The sequence below is a fragment of the Oryctolagus cuniculus genome, chromosome 5, assembly GCF_051225735.1.
Source record: "Oryctolagus cuniculus isolate XC-2025 breed Fujian yellow rabbit chromosome 5, ASM5122573v1, whole genome shotgun sequence".
Classification (NCBI taxonomy): domain Eukaryota; kingdom Metazoa; phylum Chordata; class Mammalia; order Lagomorpha; family Leporidae; genus Oryctolagus; species Oryctolagus cuniculus.
In genome coordinates this window covers 65,087,056-65,107,215 of record NC_142871.1, presented here as the reverse complement: position 1 = coordinate 65,107,215, position 20,160 = coordinate 65,087,056, and positions in this window count along the sequence as shown.

Genomic DNA, 20,160 nt, shown 5'->3' with positions numbered 1-20,160 from the left:
TGCTACCTAGGACCCCGGACAGGGACCACTCTAGAGGTTTCAGAGCCACCTAAGGCTTGAATCCACCTCAACTGCTCATTCTCTATCCATGTGTGTATTTATCTTTCCTGTAATTCTGAGCTTTCTCTATACTGTGCTCCCTACTGGGACACTTTTGTCAACACCCTAAAACCTTTCTCCATGTACAAATATGCCAGGAAGAAGAGAAATGTAGATGTAAACACACTGAGACACAATCTCCTATCAGACTGACAAAAAATCCCAACATCTGACGACAGACTCTGTCCGTAAGACTAAGGAAAGACAAATGCTCTCATTTATTGCCAGGGGAAGTGTGTCTGTAACCTCTGGGGAGGGAATTCAGATACACTGATCCTTCAATGCATTTATATGATTCTATCCAAAGATGGATTTTGAAAGGAGAAAAAGAATAGGAAGTGGAAGAGGAGGGGTGAAAGAAAGAAGAATTTGTGTTTCCATAATTCACGTGGCATTACCCATAAAAGCAAAGGACTATAAGGGAGCCATATTTTCATCAGTGGGAACTGGCTGAATGGAGTACTATACAGACATAAAAAGAATGAGGAAAATATCTGTATATTGATATGGGTATCCCATATATATCATTTAACTATACATTATATGCAATGAATAATATTATTGCTTTTTCAGTAACAATATGTATCAAATATAATTTATATTACACATAAGTTAGGATATATTGTTAAGTTTTAGAGCAAGAAAATTATTAGATGCTTTATTTTTGTAAGAAAGGATAGCAAATTTAAATATATAATTTAAATACATATATATAATATACATATTTACTTATATGCCCAAAAGGAAATGATGCAAGGACAAATAGGTATTAATGAAAATGGTTACCATAGAGGGGGATAGACAGGCAATAGCAATGGAAGGAAAACACCTATGAAGGTATTTTTACATAGTTTTTACTTCAGAGCCATTGCAAAAGCTTTACATAACTATAAACCTAAAATTAAAAAGAAAAGACCCTTTAAAACAAATAGAAACAAAACATCTTGACTGCTTAATTGTATACCAAGTTAGTGACATAGCTACTTAGAGAAAAAACTACTTCAAGAACTTCTAAAACATAGTATTTTGATAAAAATTCCAAGTGGGTTATACTTTAAGACTAAAGTCAAAGAACTATAAATAAATTTTAAACTGCATTAGTGTAACACTGTCAGTAGTACTGGTGTTTAGAAATTATTACGACTATAAGACAGGGTATAGTAACTGAGTAATTGTGTTCATTTTTTTGGGACTCAAGATTTCCAGCACAAGGGAAAAGATATGGAACCATAAAATGAAGGTAGTTTAAGGGAAAATCCTGTATTTTAAACTTGCACTAGAAATCTTAATATAAATAATTTCTTGAATCCCCAGTGATGACCAATGGATTCGCCTGTGTTTTCTAGCTATTTTAACCTGGGAAAGCAGCAGAAGATGGCCAAGTGCCTGGGCTCCTGCCACCTACGTGGGAGACCTAGATGATAGTTCCAGACTCTGGGTTTCAGCCTGGCCTAGCGGTGGCCACTGTGGTCATTTGGAGACTGAACCAACAGATGGATGATCTCTCTCTCTCTCCCTCCCTCCCTCCCTCCCTTCCTCTCTTTCACTCTTTCTCTCCTTCTTTCTCTGTCACTCTGCCTTTCAAATTAAAAGAAAACCTTCATCACTTAAAGCAACATTCTGAAGTATTTACTAGCAAAACAACATAGAAGCTGGGATTTGCTTTAAAACACTCAAGAAAAAAATTAAAAAGAGGGAACAGATAAAATAAGAACAACATAAAGGTAGACAATACATATAGAAGTCCATTATAGTATTTTGTGTTTTCATATACATTTGACATTTTCTATCAGACAGAACAAAACTTAACAGAATAAACAAATAATGGCAAAAAAAGAAAAACACACAACCACAATAAAATCCCGGACACGGAACAGCACTGGAGCCACCAGAGGGTGGGTGTCCTCATTATATACTTGCTGTGAATTTGCCACTCCAGGGTTCTGGGCCTCACTTCCTCTATTTGCAAAGGGAGAAGCTGGATTGTGACTTCTGAAGATGCTTCCAATGCTAACGTGTTGTGAGTAGGTTACTTACTCTGAAATCCCCATCTCTGGCTCCTTCCTAAGAACCTTTCCCAACCAAGTTGCTGTAAACAAGGCAGAAGTTCCAAGAATACTTTCTCTTAGACATAGCTTGCATAGCTTACTTTCTATTCTCTCCTGCACAGAAAGCACCAGAATTAATTCCTGTATATCTGAATCAGTCAGCACTTCTGCACACACACACACACACACACACCCCACATCTGCTTCTGTTACATGTGTGTGTCCCTGTTGTATGTCAGACTGTAAACTAAGACACTGTCAACCCAGCATATGGGTGTTGGCTTTAATCATACTGATGACTTAGCACATTGTCAACATGCAGCAAATGTATAACACCATAGCACTAGGGTATAAATAGTGAACTTTCTTGGCAGTCTTGCAGCTGGCTTAACTGTCCACGGTCAGGGTACAAAGCCCTGTGTTTTCAGCTCTAATTTGCTGTTCCTTGTCCTGCCCTACACGGCTCATCTTCATCTGGTGGATGGTATTTCCAGGCACACACAGAGGAGTTTGCTGCAAAATCAACCTCATCCACAGGGTTTCGCTTTTCCCTCCTCGATAAAGACAGGACTGCCTTTTCTGTGTGAACAACATAAATTTCACAATAAACTATCTACTCATCACCATACATTTTATTGCCTTTTCTCCTACAATTTTGTCCAAAATCTGCAAGTTCATCATTCAGACACCTGATCCAAAACGGGAGTCTGGGTGTGGCAGTGATGTTTGGCATTTGTCATGAGTTCAAATCAATGCTGCTGGTTTGCGTCCTGAGATGTTGCTTTTTACCCAGCAGTGACCACATGCAAGCTTATGGATTTCTTTTCTTTCTATTTTTGGAGATTGGGGTGAGTGGAGGTTTTACTTTGAAATGTTTGATCAACTCCCATCGCATCCACATACTTTGTGCATGTGTAAAAGTCGTTTAACCCATTTTCTAAACTCTAGAAGGACCTGGTCTAAGGCTCGTAAACAATGCAGGTAGATGAATTTCATATAACTCCTGAGGCAGTATTGGCAAAAAACAAACAAACAAAAAAAAAACTTTAATCTTTAAAAAAAAAAAACTTTAATCCTTAAAAAAAAAAAAAGAATATGCCCAAGAATGGGTGATTAGCCTAGTAGTTAAGACGCCTACATCCTGTTCTATATCAGAGTACTTGGGTTTTATTCTGGACTCCAGTGGCTGATTCCAGCTTCCTGCCAAAACAGACCCTGGGAGACAGAGCAATGATGGCTCAAGTAATTGGGTTCCTGCCACCCTTATAGGATGGGAGACCTGGATAAAATTCCTGGCTCTCCAGTGCTGTGGCGTAGCAGGTAAAGCCGCCACCTGCAGTGCCAGCATCCCATATGGGTGCCTGTTCAAGTTTCAGCTGCTCCACTTCCAATTCAGCTCTCTGCTATGGCCTGGAAGGGCAGTGGAAGATGGCCCAGTGCTTGGGCCCCTGCACCCATGTGGCAGACTCAGAGGAAGCTCCTGGCTTCTGGCTTGGGATTGGCACAGCTCCGGCCATTGAGCCAATTGGGGAGTGAACCACCAGATGGAAGATCTCTCTCTCTCTCTCTCTGACTCTACCTCTCTGTTACTCTGTTTCAAATAAATAAATAAATCTATAAAAAAAATAATGCCTGCATCTCAGGCCAAGCCCTGGAGTTGTGGCCATTTAGGGAATGAACCAGCAGATCCCTCTCTCTCCCTCTCTCACACTCCCTCTCTCGCTCTCCCCCTCCCTTCCTCCCTCCTTTGTTCCCTCCCCTATCTCAAATAAACAAAAAGAAAATTGTAATGTGTCCAGAAATTTCTATCAGAGGTGTTTTTTTTTTTTTTTTTTAAAAAAAAGGACTTCCCTGCTGTTGCAAGTGACCTCACACAACTCGGCTGTCCCGTCCTTGATTGAAAACGACAGGACTGTGTATCCCGAGTGACCAGGAAACCCTTCAGCCAATGCTCTACACATAGGGCAGAGACAGCGCCCACAACTCTGGGAAGAAGAACATAAAGCGCTTAACACAGTGTCTGGCAGCCAGAGGCACACGAGAGAGTTCCTTCTGAACACTCCTTACATCCTTTGAAGTCCCTGCACACAGTATATTTTGCAATAAATATTTGTTGGATAAATACATTGAATGGTCTAACGAGAAAAATAAGTTATCCCATAGCCATGAACGCCTTAGCATGCCAATGTAATTTGTGGAGGACTTTTACACAGGGTGTTAAGCTACAGAATGCCCAACACAGACTTCTTACGCTGATTTTAAAAATTTAACAAGAAAAGAGCTCATCAAGGGAAGGTGCATTTACTCAGATGAATCAAAGACAGATCTAGAGGCAATCATGTTTCATTTGTACAGGGTCCTTCTTGAATCAAAGCACTCACCACCTATCTCATTAACCCTTACAACACCCACAGAGGCAGGGAGATGGCCAAGACCATGGCCTTGGACTGCAGGAGAGAGCCCCAGGCCCCGGACGGTGAAGAGGCTTGTCAGCCGCCACATCAAGTGAGTGACTAATGGAGTGAGCAGCGGAACTCATTCTACACTTCACCGTCCCATCTTACCACAAGGCTGCCAAACCACTTGATGGTTTTTTACTCCAAAATCCAATTTAAAATCAACCCTCCTTTTAAAAGAAATCAGCCAAGAGTAGAAGATTCGGTAACTAAGATGGGGGGAGGGGATCAGCTGGGGTTTTGGTTTTTTGGGTTGTTTTGTTTTTGTGATTCCACGGTTATCACTCCGAACGTCTGGGGGAGACAACAAAAGCCAATCACCATTGAGGAGCCAGCGTCCGCACAGGCAAATCGCTACATTTCCAAGCCACCAAACTGGACTCTAATTTGTATTTGAAAACCCAACGGCTTGGTTCTGAGTTTCCACCCAGGGCGGTGGCCGCTGAGCGGGTTTCTTCCTCGGTTTTTCGCATGCTGCTGCTTGCAGGAGGTGATGGGTTACCAAATTGTCTTTTTTTTTTTTTAATTGTATCCTCAGAATAGGGGTTACCAGAATTTTCTTATATTTCAACCTCTTAATTTCCCCCCAGAAGCCTTCAGGGTGGGTTGCAAGCCGTGAGTGTTCCTGGACTGGAAAACCAATTGCACAAACGCCCAAATGACCCAAGGCTCCCAGGAGTTCGGTGACACCGCAGTATCTGTTGCCCCGAAGTCTAAAACCCGTCTCACTGCAAAGACACGGTGGGACCGACTCTCCCGGAGGAGGGGGAAGGGCCGGGCCCGTGGACGCGGCGCTCGCCCGGTCTCCGCAAGGATGGAGTGCACCGGCTCCGGGACGAGCCCTCACAAGCCCGGGTGTCTTTAACGCCAAGCGCCTGCCGCGCGCTCCCGCTCCCGCACGTGGGCCCCGCGCCCCGTCCCCGCAGGCGCTGACCGCGCGCTCGCGCCGCAGCTTCCCGGCCAACTCCCGGCTTCCCAGAGCCTCAGCTCGGGTTTTCTACCTCCCTGGCCGACGGGCTCTTCCCGCTTCCCGTTTTCCTGCCCTGTTGGGGATCGGAGAGTGGCCGAGTCGCCGGCTTGGAAAATCCTGCGCCCGCGCGGGTCTGCGTCCGCCCGGCCCTCGCAGCCCCACGGGCTCGGGCTGCTCCGCGTCACCAAATGGGCTGACTGCCCGAGCGCGCCAGGCCGCGCTCCGGGGGCCGCTCGGCGGTGGTGGGGACACCAAGGGATTCTGCGATGGCGCCTCTCAGCCTTCCGGGCTCCCGGGGTTCAGCCCGCCGAACCCGATGCTGGGGGCCTCTTTCTTCACTCCTTCCCTAGGAAGGCTGAGGCTCGGGCCCTGGATCCCGACTCACGGGACGCTGGCCTTCCTTCCACCATCTGCCAGCTGCTGGGCCACCCTGGGCAGGTGACTTGCCCTCGCTGGCCTGGGCTTTCTCTGAAAGTGGGGCGGCGGCGGGGGGGGGGGGGTGATTGTAACACCTACCAAGGAGGACTGTAGGGAGAACAGGACAGGATGCCTTCCACGTGCCCGCGCCCAGGGATTTTTTAAGTCATGGCAGGGGCTGTTGGGCAGAATTGGATAGACTTTGCTAAATCCTGCTGCCCTTTTTCCCCCTATGCGCGCACATACACATGCACAGGCACACAGGTTCACACGTGGTGTGAGGACTCCCGATGCAGAGCAACCCAAGGAAACAGAGGAGGTAGCTGAAGGGAAACCCTGTGCTAGTGCTACTGCCAGCCCATGGTGGGTTTTTTTTTTTTATTTTTACTTTTTAAAGATTTATTTTTTAATTTATTTGAAAGGCAGAGTTGCAGAAAGAAAGGGAGAGGGGCCAGCGCTGTGGCGCAGTGGATTAGGGCCTCAGCCTGCAGTGCCAGTATCCCATATGAGTCCCTCTTCCAATCCAGCTCTCTGCTATGGCCTGGGAAAGCAATAGAAGATGGCCTGGGTCCTTGGGCCACTGAACCTGCGTGGGGGACCCGGAGGAGGCTCTTGGCTCTTGGCTTTGGATCAGCTCAGCTCAGCTCAGCTCTGCCCATTGCGGTCATTTGAGGCGTGAACCAGCGGAATGGAGGACCTCTCTCTCTCTGGCTCTACCTTTCTCTGTAACTCTTTCAAATAAATAAAATAAATCTTAAAAAATAAAAAACAAAAAGGGAGAGACAGAGAGATCTTCCAGCAGCTGGTTCACTCCCCAAAATGGCCACAACTCCAGGAGCCTGGAACTCCATCTGGGTCTCCCATGTGGGTGGCAGGAACCCAAGTGCTTGGACCAGTGCTTGTGCAAACACATCAGCAGGGAGCTGGATCAGAAGTGGAGCAGTGGAGACTCGAACCTGGGCTCACCTAGGATGTCACATGGCCAGCTCCTTGTGATGGTTTAAGTGCACTCCAGCCCACACCCAGTAGCCCCAACCTCGTAGGTATTCAGAGGAATTTCCCGAGAAAGGGGACTGGGCAGGAAGGAAAAGCCGCCTAAGGGCACAGGAAGGCAGCCACCTGCAAGCCAAGCAGATTGGCCTCAGGATAAACCAAACCTGCTGACACCTTGATCTTGAACTTCCTGACGTCAGAACTATGAGAAAGTAAATTTCTGTTCATTAAGCTACATTATTTTTAAAAAGAATGTTCCTTATTGAGTCATAAAGGACGATAACTCATTTGTTCAAGGAATCTGACTTCCTCTTCCCCTTTTCCATGGAAGATGATGATAAGGGTAGGTGACTGTGCAGACACAAACCAAGCAAAAAATGGTTTTCAGACCTTCTTTGGAAGGAGTTTTCTCTCTACTGTCAGCAGTAGCCATGCCCACAACACTTCTGAGATGCCAATGAAGAAATATCAATAACAAACCATCTGAACCGGATGCTACAGTCTAACAGACTCTAACAAATGACTTCTTCCATGTCCCCCATGTGGGTGCAGGGGCCCAAGCACTTGCGTCATCTCCCACTACTTTTCCCAGCTGGGAGCTGGATCAGAAGTGGAGCAGCCAGGACTTGAACCTGTGTCCACATGGCATGCCTGTGCTGCTGGCCAGGGCTTTAACCCACTGTCACTCTGCCTATCAAATAAAAAACTTGAAAAAAAAATAATTTTCCAAGGTCATGGAGCTATTATACAGCAGAGACATTCCTGTCCTCCCCTTGTATTGTGGATTAGTTCATGACAAAATATTTATTTGATTGCTTTCCATGTGGTAGGGACTCTTCGAGTCACTGAGAATACTGCAGTTTAAAAATAAAAAAATCCCTTCCTTATTATCTATAAATGTTCTTTAAAAAAAAGTTTGTGGGGGCTGGTGCTGTGGCATAGTGGATAAAGCCACCACCTGTGCTGCTAGTATCCCATATGGGTGCCTGTTTGTGCACCAAGTGCTCCTTTTGTGATTCAGCTCCCAGTTAATATACCTAGGAAATCAACAGAAGATGGCCCAAGTACTTGAGCCCCTGAACCCCTGTGGGAGACCTGGACAAAGCTGATTTCGGCCTGGCTTAGCCCTGGCTGTTACAGCCATTTGAGGAGTGAACCAGCAGATGGAAGACCCCTCTCTCTCTGTCTCTCCCTCTCTATATATAATTCTTTCAAATAAATACATCGTTAAAAAAAAAACTAAAAAAGTGAAAAAGTTTATGGAACATGTGTGTTACAAAAAAAATCTTTTGGAATTTCAAAAATGTTGCATTTTCAAAAGAAATTTATCTTTTAATTCATTTTTTTCCATGAGCTTTTTGAGGTACCCTCATATTGCTTTTCATTCTTGTGGACGCAGTAAAAGGAGGAAGAAAAGGAAAGCAAAAAAATACATATATATAAAAAAGAAGAAGAGGAAAGGGGGAAAAAAGGAAAGGGGAGAGGAAACAGGAAGGGACGAAGTTGTGTTGTGAATTAAATGGCCAGGAAAACTTCACCCAGAAGATTACACTGAGCTAAGAGCTGAAACCAACCTCTGCCTACCTGGGAAACCACACCCCGGGCAGAGGCAACAGTGAGTGCAAAGACCCTAAGGGTGGAACAGCAGGAAGGCTGGTGTGCAGGACAGTGGGCTTGGGCAAAGGGGGAAGGAGAAGGGTCAGAGCTGGAGGGGTCACTTCGGGGATGTAAACTCTGAAGGGCACAGGCCCTCACTCTCAATGCAGGGGGGCATCCCTGGGATTCCCTGAGCTCCCAGGAACACTCTGGCAGCTGTGCCAAGAATGCACAGGAAGGCAGCAAGGTGGGAGCAGGCAGACCAGCTAGGCAGCTGTGATGGTACCCTATGCGAGAGGCAATAGTGATGTGGGCCCACGTGTTATCGCAGTGGTCTTAAGGACCAGGGGCTGGTGTTGCCACCGCATGTTGTATTGGAACACCCGCTCAAGTCCTGGCTGCTCCACTTCCAATCCAGCTCTCTGCTGGTGTGCATGGGAAAGCAGCTTCAGATAGCCCAAGAATCTGAACCCCTGCCATCCAACATAGGAGACCACGATGGTTCCTAGCTTTAGCCTGGCTAAAGCTGTTGTAGCCATCTGGGGAGTGAACCAGTGGATGGAAGATCGCTCGCTTGTGCTCTCTCTCCTGACTCTGTTTTTTTCAGATAAATAAGTAAATCTTTAAATAATAATAAATAGGAATGGTCAACTTCTGTACTTACAGGGAAAATAGAAACACAGCACTTGCCATGGGCTCCCTTGGAGTGGGAATCTGGGCTGCTCCATGGTTTTTGACCTGAGCAAATCTTGGGGGAAAATAATGGCTTTTTTTCTTTTAAGATTTTTATTTATTTATTTTAGAGGCAGAGCTACAGAGAGAGAGGTGGGGGGGGGGGGGTCTAGTTCACTCCCCAAATGGCCACAACGACCCGGGCTGGGCCAGGCCAGAAGCCAGGGGCTTCTTCCAGGTCTTCTACGCAGCTGCAGGGGTCCAAGCACTTGGGTCATCTTCTACTGCTTTCTCAGGTGCAGTAGCAGGAACTGGATCAGAAGTGGAGCAGGGGCTGACGCTGTTGCATAGCAGGTAAAACCGCTGTCTGTAGTGTCAGCATCCCATATGGGTGCCAGTTCAAATCCCGGCTGCTCCACTTCCTGTTCAGCTCTCTGCTATGGCCTGGGAAAGCAGTAAAAGGTGGCCCAAATCCTTGGGCCCCTGCACCCACATGGGAGACCTGGAAGAAGCTCTTGGCTCCAGGCCTTGGATCGGCCCAGCTCTGGCCACTGGAGCCATTTAGGGAGTGAACCAGCAGATGGAAGACTTTCTCTCTCTTTGCCTCCACCTCTCTTTAGCTCTGCCTTTCAAATAAATAAATAAATAAATCTTAAAAAAAAAAAAAAAAGTGGAGCAGCCGGGATGCCAGTTGGTGCCCATATGGGATGCCTGTGCTACAGGTGGTGGCTTTACCTGCTACACCATAGTGCTGGCCCCAAAACAGCGGCTCTTCATCTCAAGGGGGGAGCAGGTTAGGGGCAAAGCTTCTAGCAAATTAAATTTGGGGGCCTTTTAAAATTTTAAGTAGACATAGATACCAGGTAGGCAAGCAAATAACAAAACTAGAGGCTAGAATTTGAAGATGTTCAAGGAGAAAGTATTTTTTAATGCGGGGTTGGGGGCAGTCAGGCCAACAGTGCTGATGGCAGCAAGAGAGGGGTGAAGGGTGATGGAGAGGCCAGGCTAGTTTCCCCCACTTCACTGGGATAAGAGTGAGTGGGAAGGGCACCAGGTTGTGTTGCTTCCACCGTTAGACCCTGGCCTCCTGTCCAGGGCAGTGAATCCTCTCCACCAGTGGAAGCTGGGAGGAAGCAGGAGTTTGGTGTGGCAAGCTTGGCATTAGTCAGTCAGTGCTCCAGCGCCATGCCAGTCACTTCATCTCTCTGGGAGTCAGTATTCCCCTCTATGAAATGGGCGCACTAACAGCGCCTCACACAATGGTAACCTTGTTTCAGAGTAAGAAAGGAGGTCACAAAGTCAGCTCTGCTACCTCTTCCTGTAGTTGAGGGTTCCCTGGGTCCCATCCACCTCCCTGCAGCCTCCCTTTTTCACACCAGCCTCCCACCCCCAGGGCCAGACGCCCCCGGACAAGGCAGCCAAGATCAGCGGCGGAATTCCAGGCCGGCAGGGAGCTCGGTCATCCCATCCAGCCTTTTCACCGCGTCACCACCGCAGACCCGCAATGCCAGGGGCAGGAGCCCCACAGACCCCACAGCGAGCACCCTCTCCTGACCGCCAGCGTTGCGGGGCTCCCCGGCGTTACGCCGGGGAAGGTGCTGCTGCCCGGGCGCAGGCGAGACAGGGGCCCGAGGGGCTGCGGGGCTGCGCATCTCGGCCCCCGCGCGGTGCCTGCCTGCCCTGGCCACGAAACAGCGCGGCGGAGGAAAAGCAGCTACTGTCTCTACTGTCATCGCTCAGTCTTAAAAGGGGTGGGGGGTGGGCTCTTTCCCCTTTCCCCTCTACCACAGTCGCTCATTCGTGAGGGAAGGACGAGCCCAGGTTTCTGAGAGACAGATCGTGCAAGGGACAACATGGAGAGAAACCGCCCTTGCACCCGGCCCGCGCCTCGGGACAATTGTCCGCGCCCGCCGGGCTGTCCCGTGCGGGAGGTCGCACATTGTTGCAGAAATTCGTCTCCCAGAGACTTGAGGCTAGCAAACACCTGCGTCCCGCAGCGAGGGAGGCACCCCCTGGAAGTCCTGGGTGTTAGCTACTCACCCCCAGGGCGCCATCCGCCTGTGCAAATATGGGGCACGAGCTATGGAACACAGCCCAGAAAACACACCACATTGTGGGGGTATGCATTCAGCATTACAGGAACACACACACACACACACACCCTCCCTCCTCTGTCACACGTCGAGATCTCTGCAGGGAAGCAAATGAACATAACATCAAGTCAGTTTCCCAGGGTTCCTTGCAATGGTTGATTTTTGCCCTGGGTAACAAGTAGACAGGGTTCATCAAGGGATGGAGTGAGTTCCGTGGGTATGGAGGGACACAGACCTCCTGGGAAAAGAAGATGCCATCAGAATGAAATCGTCCTGTTGGCTGGCCCAGCCTCTCCAAACTACCAACAAGAAAATGTGATCAGGGTTAAAATGTCCTTAAGTCTGGGTACCAGGAAGATTTCCTTAAACGTAAGGATGAGAGTTCAGTAATTTCGCCCATTTGCCAAGAAATTTCTGTTACAAGAAGGAAACTTTTGATGGTCCAAGAGACACGGCACAGCCACTGGTGTGTGTGTATGGATGTGTGTGTGGCTGTGTGTATATGGGTGTGTATGTGTGTATGGGTTTGTCTGCGGGTGTGTGTATGGATGTGTGTGTAGGTGTGTGTGGGTATGTATGGATAAATGTGGGTGTGTGTGGGTGTTTGGATGGATATGTGTGTATGGGTGTGTGTGTGTATGGGGGTACGGGGTGGGGTGTGGAGGTGTATGTATGGCTGTGTGTATGTATGGGTGTGGGTGTGAGTGTGGATGTGTGTATATGGGTGTGGGGGGTGTGTATAGTGTGTGTGTATGTGGGGGGTATGGGGGTGGGGTGTGGGAGGTGTGTATATGGGTGTGGGCGTGTATGGGGGTGTGGGGGGTGTGTATGTATGGGTGTGTGTGTTTGTGGGGGTGTATGTATATGTGTTGGGGGGTCTGTTTAGGGGGACAGGGACAGCAGCTCTCCAGCATGGAACTGGCTGGCTGGTGGTAGTTTTCCGTAATAGTACAGGATAACACATTTGCCTTATTTTATTTCACCAGATGGAGAAAATGCTACAATATTTTTTGAGAAAAAAAATCACTTTCTGTCTTTTTGTTCTTAACATTTAAAAAGTACTTTATGACTTTTTTTCCTAGCATAATTTTTTCTTCCTCTGAGGCCTTAAAGCATCGATTGCCCCGGAATCCTTGAATCCTCACCATATTCCAATCTTTCTCTGTAGCCAAGCTCTGCCGGGCTTGCTCCATTAGGGAACCTCATGTTTTATAAGCTGTAGATGTTGACTGCAATCTCTGAACTCCCTGGGTTTTGTTTTGTGCTTTCTTTCTTTTTTTTCAGGGAAAATTTTAAACTTAAAAACACTTAGTATTTATGGGCCATTGATTTTTTTTTATGACCCATTTAACCATGTCTTTTCTTTGACGCTTGTCCAGAGGGACTCACATCACCCGTGGCTAGATCAGAGAAACCCGAAGGAAAGCTCTCCATCATCTCTAATCTCCATCTCTCACCTCCCTCCAAAGCAGTTACAATAAAGAGAACTCACTCCCACATCCTGATCCCTGCTCTTCTTTGATCTTCCCCATCATTTTCTTATTAAAAACAACTGCTCTGTTGCCACCACCACCAGTTTCAAGTTGTCTGAGTAACTATTTTCATCCTTCAATTTTTAATTTTGAAAATCAAGTCATCTATTAGGGTTATTATGGTGGCAAATACAATATCCCCACTTGAAAAACAAGGGAAATCTGTCAAGAACAACCTATTAATTTTCCACCAGCTAGAAAGCACTAAACTGCTACTCTCTGAGTCTCTCTTTGCTTTTCCACGCTGGCTTCTTCCTGTCTCAGTCACGCCACCTTTCCTGGTTTCCTGGGCTATTTCTTCCATTGAAATTTAGTGTAATCAAAAGTGAACAAATGCTAAATTTCATTCCCATCAGCATAATATTTTTAAAAACTGCATTCTCCCACAAGTTACTAAAGTCTGGCCAATGATGCAACACACCACTAAATTCCAGCAGAAGAAAATAATAAGCCCTTGATTTTCACAGTTTTGGAATTTAGTAACTCCTAACACAGACATATTTCATTATCGCTTTATAAATGAATGGGCCACATAACTTAACAAATACAAATGTAAAAACAAAGGTGAAAAATGTTTATAGTTCAGATTCTATACATTAAGACTACAATCACATTTAGAAAAAGAAATCTTAGCAGAAGCTGAAGGAAAAAAATGCATACAACAAAGATATAACAAGATTATGTTGGTTTTTCTGTAATTCCTGGGAAGTAAACCAGTGGATGGAAGCTCATTCATGGCTCTCTCCCTTCTTTCCCTCTCTCTCTCTCCCTCTTTCAAATGAATAAATAAATAAATTTTTGTATAAAAAAGTACTTAATAAGCTGGGGGCAGGTATTTTGCCTAGTGATTAAGCCACCAACATCCTGTATCACACACCTGAGTTTGAGTCTTGGCTCCAGCTGACAATTTCAGCTTCTTATTAGTGCAGATTCTGGAAGGCAGCCATGATGGCTCAAGTAATTAGATTCCAGCCTCCCACATAAGAGACTTGGTTTGTGTTCCTGGCTTTCGCCCTGCCCAATCCTGATCATTACAAGATTTCTGGAGAATGATCAAGCAGAAAAAAAAAAAAAAAAGAATCAACACATACTACACCTGACATGTGTAGGCACTCTACAAACAAACGCTGTCATCATTCATTCATCCACTGAACAGTTGAGGTCCTGCAATGGGCACTGGGGATTCAAATATGAACATGGTAAACCAAAACCCTTCCTTGAGACCTGAATCTCTTAAGTATCAAGGCAAATACAAGGACAGAGATGATCAAAAGAAGTAACTGAAGCAACAACTCAGCTGAAGAGAGAGGTATACACCAGAGAACAGCACAGGATTGAAGATTTGAGGCCTGAACACCACGGCAGGTGGAGGAGAGTGTGTCCACAAGTAGTCAGCTCCCCATGACTACAAAACAAGCCTACCACTTAATACAGGGGTAATGAGACCCTGCCCCAATGACACTTAGCACTCCCTGCTTTCTTTCTGCCCTGTCTCACACTACCGGTTGAGTAGCTCACATCTGAAATGTCTTGGAAGCTTTTGGATTTTCAGGTATTTTCAAACATGGAGAGGGGCCAACGCTGTGGCATAGCAGGTAAAGCTGATGCCTGCAGTGCTGGCATCCCATATGGGCACCGGTTTGAGTCCCAGCTGCTCCACTTCCTATCCAGCTCTCTGCTATGCCCTGGGAAAGCAGTAGAAGATGGCCCAAGTCCTTGGGCCCCTGCACTGTGTGGGAGACCCAAAAGAAGCTCCTGGCTCCTGGCTTTACATAGGCCCTGCTCCAGCCGTTTCAGCCAACTAGGGAGTGAACCACTGGATGGAAGAGCTCTCTCACTCTCTCTGCCTCTCCTTCTCTCCGTGTGTAACTCTGATTTTCAAATAAATAAATAAATCTTTTTAAAAAAAAAAAAAGAAAATTGGGGGTATTTGCGCATACATCATGACAGAAGTGGGGGATGGAACCCAAGTCTAAATAAGAAATTATGTTTCATCCCCACCTTATTCACAGAGCCAGAGCTGGTCATATACAATGTTTTTATCACACCTACATTTTGAATGCAGTGTTACATGAGGTCAGATGTGGAATTTTCCATTTGCAGTGTCCTGCTGGCACTCAAGAAGTTTCAGATTTTGGATTTTGCATTTTCTGATGGGACACATTCATTCTGTGCCCTTCTACACCCCACTGTCTCAACCTCTCTCCTTTCTTGATGTGCAGGCTCACTCCTGCCTCAAGATGTTCAACTGCCGGTGTACCCTGCCTAGGTGATCACCCTGTTCCTTCCCACAGCTCACTCTCTTGCCTCCTTCCATGCCCCTTTACCCAGTTACCTTTTCAGCCTATCTGAAATTACCCCCCCCCACACACACTAAATGTGCTTATTTAGCTTCTCTCTCTCTCCCTTTCTCTCTCTCTCTCTCTCTCTCTCCAGTCACAGGTCTTGGTTTTGGTTCCTCAAGTAGCCAGGTGCCTAGGACCACGGCCCACGGCTGGCACACAGTAGCATAGAATGAATGGATGAAGTGGGGCTGGAATGTATGGTCAGGGCAGGAAGTGGGGGAGGGGAGATAGACATGGAGAGGCTCTGACTGCTGTGGTGAAGAGCTCAGATTCTTATCTGTTAGGTAATGGGAAGCCTTTAAAAGTGAGTGGCATGTCAGATCTGCTGTTCAGATAAGTCACTCAAGAAAAGGATTTGAAGAGAATGATAATGGCAGCGAGTGAGCTGGGAGCAGGAGGCATGAGAGAGGGGAAGAGACAGAGCGGGAGGCATCGTTAGGAGGTTCAGGCAGGCAGGATTCGAGTGAGGTTTGCAGTAGGGGTGACCCGGAGAACGAAGTGAGATCTAGAATGAGCAGATGGAGACAGGCAGGGCAGGTGATGCATGTAGCTCCATAGACAGCTGTCACCCTGTATCCCTCAGGGATTGATTCCCGGGCTCTGCTCCTCGCCCAGGTCAAGTCAATCTACAGATGCCCACATCCCCTATATAAAATAGTGTAGTGTTTGCACACAGCCTACACACAGCCTGCTGGATACTTTACATCATCTCCAGATGACTTATAACACCTAGCAAAATGCAAATGCTATGTCCAGTTTTTAGGGACATAATGACAAGGAAAAATAGTGTGTATGTAGATACAATATTTTTTTCTGAATATCTGATTGGCAGTTGGTTAAATCCAGGGATGCAGAATTCATAGATGACCGATTATTAATCTGTGGTTCCAGTGTCATTTGTGGAAGAGGGACTTTGGAGCCCAGGAGTTAGACCAGAGATATTCTTTCTACTTAACAATACTTCATCCTAATTTTAAAGGGAAAACAACTTTTCAGCTCAAACATCCAAATTTGCTTCCAAAAGCAGGGATTAAAATACAGCAGTTACTTTTTATTTGTTGAACTTTTTGTTTACTGGAGCATTAAACCTTTGACTATAATGTACACTGAAAGAAAGTTATCTCAAGAAATAATAAACTATTGAAAGTACAGCTGGATTTTAATTAACATCTGATATATCTGCTCTATGTATTCTTTCCAGATAGTAAAAAGAACACGATTTCTTGGGTGATTTAATTAATTCTTATTCTGGACCTCACTTTTTGGTAGGCGATTTTCAGCTAACTGCCTAGAGAACATAATAATCTCTTACTCCCAAGGAGCCACCATGTTTGGTTGTGAAATAACCAGTGGTATGAAACCAGACCCTTTCATTTCCTAAAAGTATACGGGAGAAGTTAAAGAAATTCAAAGGCAATATTATATATTCAGAACAAATTTGAGGAAATACTTTCGAAATGACATGTAATTAGTTAGTGGAAGTTACTATCGCAACATACAATTGAAGCAAATTGCTTCATGCCCTTTCTCTTCTTCCTAATCAAACTTCTGTATAAAAATAAAGCGTGGAAGAGGGGACCATACGACGTGGTCGCCAAGACCACAGAGGAAGTGCACTGTTTAACTTCGATATTAACAACTGTTTGCTTTGTGCCAGGCGCCGTGCTAGGCAATTATCCACCCTTTACCTGGTTTCCACTCACCTTTGAAGTGCAGGAATGGTAAGCAAACAAATAACAAAAACAAAAAAAAAACAAACACCGGGGCTTAGTAGAGCAATGTGCTAAAGGTCATTTTACTATCATCTGTTTTGAGAGGAGAGGAAAAGAGCTGCTCTCTTTCCAAGATCCAATTATTTGCTGTCACCTGGCCCGAGTGGTTACAGGTGAGCACAGCAAGAGCACCGCACGCGCCCAAGTCTGGGGCGCAGGTCGAGCATCAGAAACCGTCCGACACGGCACGTAAACGGCCGAGCCAGTGAGCGAACCGAGCCCATCCCTGCTGCAGATCTGGAGCGTTTTCCCTCTCGAGGGACCCGCATTATTTGGGATCCCGGAAGCATGCTTCCGACAGCAGCGGCGAGAACAGATGCCTGGCGATAACGCCGAGGCGCGCACGTGGCGCCGCCGGCCGCGCCCGGGTCCAGCCCCGCGCTCCTGCTACACCCACTGCCGTCCAGTCCCCTGGGACTGGAGGTAAGACGGCAGCCTTCGCGAGCTTATTTTGTAAACGAGCGCAGTTTCCCGGTCCACCCTCCCCACCGCCCCGCACAAACAAGCGACCAAGGCAGCGCTCGGAGGGCGCAGCCGCCACTGCTTTGTACTGCGATCCTGGAGACGCCAGTCATTTCGCGGAGTGCGGCGTGGAACCACAAGCTCCCGGGAAATGGGGGGCAACACCCATGTCTCCCATCCTGCCCTTCCCCGACAGCGGACCTGGAGTCAGGCCCCCCTCTTGCCCTCCACTTCCTCGGTCCTCGGCCCCCACATAAACACGTGGAACTCTTATGTCTTTAGAATGCCTGCCTCCAGCATCGCTCCCTTCAAAACACCTAACGAAAAAAGACCCCGCGGCTCTCGCGCAGGTGTGATTTTCCCCAGCGCAGAAAGTGAAAGCGGGCGCCGGGCCCGCCTGGCAGCGCGCCGGGGCCGGGGCGGGGCGCGAGGGCGCCGCGCGCCGGTCATGTGACACGCGGCCGCCCAATCCCAGCGGCCCCGCGGCGCGCGCGGGCCGGGCCTGGGAAGCTGCCGCTGCTCAATGAGAAGAGCGGGTTATCCGATGCCAAAGCGCGGGCTCTCGTACGTGGGGCTTGGCGCTGCGTCCCCCGGCCTGCCCACTTCGAGTCGGGCGCCTCTGTGCACACCCACCTTCACTAGCCCGCCTGTTTGGGCGGGAACGGGTTCATCTTGTTAGGTCTGAGTGCCCAGGTGGGCCGGGAAAGGATGTGGCCTCGGTCCTCTCTGGCTGGTTCGCCGGGGCTGCTAGTCTGCCCGCACACGGGAGCGCACAGCGGTGCCTGGCGGGAGGCTGCCAACACCTTGGTCCCACGCCACAAACCCAGGAGTCCCGCTGCGGTCTCGTTTCCTCGCGTGGCAGAGGGGCCGGAAGTACACCTGCGCTCCTGGGCTGTTGCGCGCAGACGTGCGCCCTGCGTCCTCAGAATTAACGCGGGTCCGTGGGACTCTGGGTCGCGCATGGGCCCCTTTATGTTTCGTTTCCCATCGTAAGGAACCCAAGTCGTCCTCACTTGAGGTTAGGTTTTGTCCTTTCAGCAACTCCTGGGAGGCGTTACGGCAGCACTTCGATTCTAACCCCCCCCCCCCCAAAGCCACCGGGAGACTAGCTAAATAACCCTGGTTTAAGTCACCTCGGAGCCCTCCTAGCCCCCAAAGCCAGCCGTCCCACACGATCCTGGCCCGGGGCTGTACGTGTGGCCAGCCGGAGGGCCTGGCGTGCGTTGCCAGCCGTCGCTGGCTTTCCCAGTTCCTCGAGGCGCGCAGTGCAGGGACCCTGGAAGGCTGCAGCAGGGGCCCCGGCGTCCCGGAGGGAGCTGGCGCCGCGCAGGTGCGCCGGGGAGATGAGGGCGGGCAGGGAGTGTCGGGGGGCTTTGAAACGCCAGGTTGATTGTGTTTGGAAACAGATTTTGAAGGAATCGAGGCTACGGGAAGAAAAACGCTTCTGGCTAGGATTTTTAGGGAGAAGGACTCCCAAGGTTAGGGATTTGGGGCCGTGTCATCACCTAACCCGTGAACATTGGCAGGGCGTGCAGATCGGGCGATCCTTCGGTTTTTGTAAAACGGGGTGGAAAGAGAGGGGCGTTAGGCTGGGTCACCGCGGTGGGTGTTCGAAGAGTGGGGTTCCGTGTCCCTACGGGGGGCGGGGGAGCGACACAGAGCCGGCTCTTCCCTGCTTGGGAACGCAAGCTTGCTGTGCGGCGAATACGCGGAAGGGCACGGGGAGCAAGTCTGTGGACATTCGTGGAACCCGGGCAGGGGCACTGATTCCCCGAACGTCACATACGAGCTGCGCCGGGAGTGTCCCAAAGCGCGACCGCTGTGGCGAGGGAGGCGGAGAGCCCGCGCGGCTCCAGGGATGGGACCCCGGGCAGAGGCGCACGGGGTCGGCGCCGGGGTCGCCCACCCTTCCGAGGCGCCTGAGGAGGTGACGTCCAGGTAAGACGCCGCTGCGGGGGCGGTCGGGGACAGGACTCCGGCCCGCCCCCAGGGTCGCTGTGGAAGAGGCAGATTCCACGGGGCAATCTGCTGAGCCCAGCGAGCACGCAGCAAGCGGCTCTCGATTGGATTGCAGCCGCCTAAATTGCGTAATTAAAAAAAAAAAGCCAGGAGTCCTGCAGGGACGCTTCCGCTCCAGGATGAGCGGCGGGTCCGAGGTGGCCTCTCCGTTAGGCACCACTGCCTCGGAGCCCGAGAGCTTTTTTAAAGTGGCTCGCACCAAAAAAAGAAGGGGGAAAGGGAATCGCGCCCACAATTGCTTTCTCTTGGATAAGATGGGAGGAGTGACCCTGGAGGTGGGCTCGGACGCCGGGGTTTGGTCCTGAGTTGCGCGGGGTCTCGGCAAGAGTGGGCTGGGCAAAACCGGCTCGCAGGCAAGTCCTCGCCCAGGGGGCCCCTGCCTCCGGGGACTTCCTAAGTCGAGCGGATTCCGCGGCCGGGTTTGCGAATTTCACACCAGTCCATCGGCGCGGTCCGCCCCGGCCGGCCGCCAGCCCCACCACCCTCCGCAGGCCCCACTCCCGGCATCCCGGCTCGCTGGGGATCCCTGGTTGAGTGAATGGGAGCGTGCGTTTCCCTGCGGCGCACTCCGCCTAACGCCGTCGTAGGCGCGCACTTCCCTCTCGCCGAGTCCAAAAGCCGCGCGGAGTAGCCGAACTCCAGCCCGAGCTGCGGGCCGGGCCTCAGCCTCTCCTCACCCCAGGGCC